This window comes from Bufo bufo, chromosome 3 (genome assembly GCF_905171765.1).
Source record: "Bufo bufo chromosome 3, aBufBuf1.1, whole genome shotgun sequence".
Lineage (NCBI taxonomy): Eukaryota > Metazoa > Chordata > Amphibia > Anura > Bufonidae > Bufo > Bufo bufo.
In genome coordinates this window covers 196,900,048-196,906,047 of record NC_053391.1, presented here as the reverse complement: position 1 = coordinate 196,906,047, position 6,000 = coordinate 196,900,048, and positions in this window count along the sequence as shown.

Genomic DNA, 6,000 nt, shown 5'->3' with positions numbered 1-6,000 from the left:
TTTTGCTAGTCCTCTCCACCACAGGAATGAGAAATGAGAAGTTCTCTTTGTAGCGGGGGCCGAGAAGGGTGAACAACCAGTAATCAGTTTTGGCCAAAATGTGTAAAACGCGAGGGTCATGGGAAAGGCAGCATAACATAAAGTCAGCCATGTATGCCAGATTCCCAACAGACAAGACTTTGCTGTCCTCACCAGGAGGATGACTCTCAATCTCCTCATCCTCTTCCTCCTCTTTGGCCCATCCACACTGAACAGATGAAATAAACCTGATATGGGTACTTCCCTCTGTAGCGGAGGCAACCGTCTCCTGCTCCTCCTCCTCAACTTCATCCAATTTGTGCTGAGAAGACGAACTGAGGGTGGTCTGGCTATCACCCTAAGTACTGTCTTCCTCCATTTCCACCTCTTCCACATGCAAAGCGTCCACCTTCATTGTGAGCAGCGAGCGTTTCAGTAGACACAGAACTAGGATGGTTACGCTGATATTAGCGGCATCGCCGCTCACCATCTGTGTTGATTCCTCAAAGTTGCGTAAAACCTCACAGAGGTCAGACATCCATGCCCACATGTCGCTTGTGAAGAGCGGAAGCTGACTGGAAAGGCAATGACCTTGTTGCAGCTGGTATTCCACTACTGCCCTCTGCTGCTCACCAGTAGCTCAGGCAAATTGGGGTAGGTTTTGAGAAACCGCTAAACCACTAAGTTGAACATGTGGGCTAGGCATGGTATGTTTGGGAGCTAGCCGAGATCCAAAGCCGCCACCAAGTTACGGCCATTATCAGACACAACCATGCCTGGTTGTAGGTTGAGTGGTGAGAGCCACAGCTCACTCTGGTCCCTTATACCCTGCCACAGCTCTGTGGCGGTGTGCTGTTTGTCACCTAAGCAAATTAGTTTCAGCCCGGCCTGTTGCCGCTTTCCCATTGCAGTGCTACACTGCTTCCAGCTACTGACTGATGGCTGACTGGTGCTGCAAGATGAGAATTCAGAGGTGGAAGTGGAGGAGGAGGTGGAGGAGGAGAAGGGGGGTTGCAGCCACTAATGTAGGTGGTGGCGGAAATCCTGATGGAAGTAGGGCCCGCAATCCTTGGCATCGGTAGCCCCTTGAGCCATCCCAGAGTACGACTCGCTCCCGGCCTCCACAAAGTTCACCATGTGTGCCATCAGGGAAATGTAGCATCCCTGGCCAAAAGCACTTGTCCATGTGCCAGTCATTAAGTGGACCTTCCAAATAACTGCATTGGTCTGGGCACGGGTGATGTTATGGGACACATACTGGTGTAAGGCGGGGACTGCACACCAGGAAAAATAGTGGTGGCTGGGGACTAAGTAACGAGGGACGGCCACTGCCATCAGGCAGCGGAAAGCCTCAGTGTCCACAAGCCTAAATGGCAACATTTCCAGGGCCATCAATTTGAGAAGGTGTGCATTTAGTGCTATGGCCTGTGGGTGGGTTGCTGGGTATTTGTGCTTTCATTCAAAGGCCTGGGGTATGCACATCTGTACGCTGCACTGGGACACAGAAGTGGATGTGCTAGCTGATGGTTCTTGCGAAGGTCCAGGTGCAGGGCGGAAGGCATCCGGGCCTGCGTCTTGAACAGGGGATTGGCCAGCACGTAACACAGGGGAAGAGGAGGCAGTGGTGTGACCCGCAGACACTGATTGTGGACCCAAATGTTGGGCCACCATTTAGGGTGCTTTAATGCCATGTGGCGGATCATGCTGGTGGTGGTGAGGTTGCTAGTGTTCACGCAATCTGCTCATTTTGGTAAGGCACAGGTTGCAAATGACAATTCTTTTATCGTCCGCACTTTCCTCGAAAAAAAACGCCAGACTGCGGAACACCTACCCCTAGGCAAGGGAGATTGCTGCAAGGGGGTGCTCCTGGGAACAATTGCGGGCCTGTTTGTTGCGGCCCGCCTTCTCCCTTTTGCCACCTCACCACCTCTTCCTGACTGTTGCTGTGCTGCAGGTCCCTCCCCCTTTGTACTGCTGTCCTCGCTCAGCTTTCCACCTTCCAGGTTGGGTCAGTGACTTCATCGTCCTGCAACTCCACTTCCTCACTCTGGTCATCCTCCTGACTTGTTGACCTAACAACAACCTGTTATTGACAACTGTGTCTCATTCTCATCACGATCCTCTTGAGACACTAATTGTGGTTGACTTATTGGCAACTGTGTCTCATCATCATCATCCACCTCGTGAAACACTAATTGCCGTTCCCCACGTCATCTTATTCTAACTGTGCTGCAGATTTCTCCCCCTCTGTACTGCTGTCCTCGCTCGGCTTGCCACCTTTACAGGTTGGGTAAGAAATTTAATTGTTCACCACCTCCTCTTGCATTTCCTCACTCTGGTTATCCTCCTGACTTGTTGACGTAACAAGAACCTTACTTATTGACAACTGTGTCACATCATCATCATCATCCACCTCGTGAAACACTAATTGCTGTTCCCCACCTTCATCTTCTTCTGACTTTGGATGCTCAAGAGTTTGGGAATCAGTGCACAAGATCTCCTCATGTCCCTCTTCAAACGGGCTTGGCGAGAGGCCAAAATCAAGGAATGGCGATGAAAAGAGCTCCTTGGAAGATCTGAGTGTGGGATCACTTGTTTGCCAAGACTCTACATGGTGGGAGGAAAGAAGATCAGGGTGAGGATTCTGTTTAACAAACTCTTGGCTACTGAGACTGGACTTTGTGGAAGACAGGGTGGTGCTTAACCGACTGGAAGCATTATCTGCTGCATTCCAACCAACCACCTAGTCGCACTGATGTGACTTCGAGAGTGGTTTCCTGCGCCACCCTGCAAACTGGAACATGAAGCTAGGTATCGTGGATGAGTGTGTTTCTTGTGCTCTGGCAGCAGGCACAGTTTCACCGCTCCCAGGGCCACGGCCTTTGCGTGCACCATCAGCACCACTGCCACTTCCCCGTCCTTTACTGCTCGCCTTGAGCATATTAAATGGTATATATGCTTGCAAGTATGACACACGTATAGTAGAGCAGGTTTTGTAAGTGTATGCGCAAATAAATTACACTGAATGTCACAGATATTTAGGATGTGCAAACGTTATACAGGAGATGTAGCACAGGTAATGTCGCTGTCACCAGTGGCTAAGATTTTTTTTTATTGAATGTCACAGATATTTAGGATGATCAAACGTTATAGAGGAGATGTAGCGCAGGTAATGTCGCTGTCACCAGCGGTGAAAAAATTACACTGACTGTCACAGATATTTAGGATGCACAAACGTTATACAGGAGATGTAGCGCAGGAAATGTCGCTGTCACCAGCGGCTAAGAAAAAAAAATTCACTGAATGTCACAGATATTTAGGATGCGCAAACGTAATACAGGAGATGTAGCACAGGTAATGTCGCTGTCACCAGCGGGTAAGAAAAAATTACACTGAATGTCTCAGATATTTAGGATGCGCAAACGTTATACAGGAGATGTAGCGCAGTTAATGTCGCTTTCACCAGCAGCTAAGAAAGAAATTACACTGAACGTCACAGATATTTAGGATGCACAAACATTATACAGGAGATGTAGTGCAGGTAATGTCGCTGTCACCAGCAGCTAAGAAAAAAATTACACTGAACGTCACAGATATTTAGGATACGCAAATGTAACACAACAGATGTAGCAGAGGTTTTGTCACTGTCAGCAGCGGCCAAACAATTGCACGCAATTTAGCACAGGTTGCGCTAATAATATATATTGCAGCCAGATTAAACAATAGACCTTAAATGGACTTTTGGGTTTCTAACACCTTTTAACACTAAACCCTGCCTAAAAATAAAAATAAAATTTCCTGTCCCTACACTATCTGTCCCTTCTGCTGCAGCTCGGCCTGACTAAGACTGAGCCAACCCACATGTCATCGGGTGCTATATAACACCCAATGACGTGTTCCGGACAGCCAATCACTGTAATGCCAGGGAGAGCAGACAGTAGGCAGGGACAGATAGCGTTTTGCTGAAAATTCACAGATTTAACTCCAAAAACTATTGAAAGACCAAACAGTCCTCTTAAGGACTACAGTGTGTGTTTGACAGCAGTGCAGCACTATCAGGGACAGGCGTCTTCAGGAAGGGACAGATAGTGCAGGGCTGGAAAATTGCTTTTTTAAGTACCCAAAAGTTTTTAAAAGACAGAAAGATTTGATATTAGTGAGATCTACAGTAAGCCATCAGAAAGCAGTGTGTTTAGCAGACATTATAAAAAGGGGCTTATTCACTAGTGTGTCTCTGCAAGAGAGATCTACAGTACGCCATCAGAAAGCAGTGCGTTTAGCAGACATTATAAAAAGGGGCTTATTCACAAGAGTGTGCCTGCAAGTGAGATCTACAGTACGCCATCAGAAAGCAGTGTGTTTAGCAGACATTATAAAAAGGGGCTTATTCACTAGTGTGTCTCTGCAAGAGAGATCTACAGTACGCCATCAGAAAGCAGTGCGTTTAGCAGACATTATAAAAAGGGGCTTATTCACAAGAGTGTGCCTGCAAGTGAGATCTACAGTACGCCATCAGAAAGCAGTGTATTTAGCAGACATTATAAAAAGGGGCATATTCACAAGAGTGTGCCTGCAAGTGAGATCTACAGTACACCATCAGAAAGCATTGTGCTTAGTATACATTATAAAAAGGGGCTTATTCACTAGAGTTTGTCTGCAAGTGAGATCTACAGTACGCCATCAGAAAGCATTGTGTTTAGCAGATATTATAAAAAGGGGCTTATTCACTAGAGTGTGCCTGCTAGTGAGATATACACCGCGCCATCAGAGAAAAAAAATTTCGGGGGAAATTAACCTAATTTGTGCCACATCTGTGTGTGTGTTCAATCCGCAACCGTTATATACAGTATTCCAGCAGAGAATTATTTATATTTTGGGCAAATTTAACTAGTTTGGGGCCCATCTGTGTGTGCGTTTAGACTGCAACCGTATATACAGTATTCCAGCAGAGAATTATTTGTATTTGGGACAAATTTAACTACTTTTGGGCACATCTGTGTGTGCGTTTAGGCCGCAACCATATATACAGTATTCCAGCAGAGAATTATTTGTATTTGGGACAAATTTAACTAGTTTTAGGCACATCTGTGTGTGCGTTCAATCCACAAGTAGTTAAGGCTGAAGCTCAGCCTGTGTTTGTGGGAGGGACGAAGGAAGCCTATATAGCGCCGCCTCGCCATCCCATCATGGACGCCGCACTCTACCGTGATGTCCCATCACTTCCGGTTTCGGGTTCGCACGCTGCCGCTCTACCCTCCCTGCCGCTCCGTACCTGCCGCCGCTCTGAAGGTTATACCGCACCCATTCGATCCTCTCTCCTCCGGTAAGCTAAGCGGCGCTTTGAGCTGCTCCCCGTCCTGGGAGCCTCGGCACCGTTCTTTCTGCGCTTCCAGCTACAACCAGCTAGCCGCACGTGTTCTCGCGAGACTGGGCCTCGACTATCCTGCACTGGTCTCCTGGGCAATGCCAGACGCTCAGGTCACCACTTGCTTCCTGTTGTTCGGGTTTCACATGCTCCATCTGGCCTGTCAGTTCACATGTTCACAATTTGATCTCAGGCCTTCAGTCCATCCAGACACTGCATAATAGCAACCATACATTAAACAATACCATGTGAATAAATCGTCTAGGCTTGCTGTAATATCATGAAGTCCGCTATCCCTCTGAGGTCTGTTTGGCAACCACTTGCATTCAATTCACAGAACACATGTCATGCACTCATGCCTGTATCACATGTCTGTCCCCCAGGAGCAATCACTGATTCATAATTTTCTCAGGGGGTCGTCCCATGATTGGTGCAGGCGGCGGACGGACATGTGGCACATGCCGATCTCCTTATGGCGGACTTGGGGTCGGCCCTGCGCCTGAGATAGAAAAAAATAAATAATAATAATTAAATAAAAATATAATTTTTCCGTTATTGTTCTGTCACGCGGCAGATTCATGTCTTTCTTATTGGCTTCACACACCAGGTCCATCCAG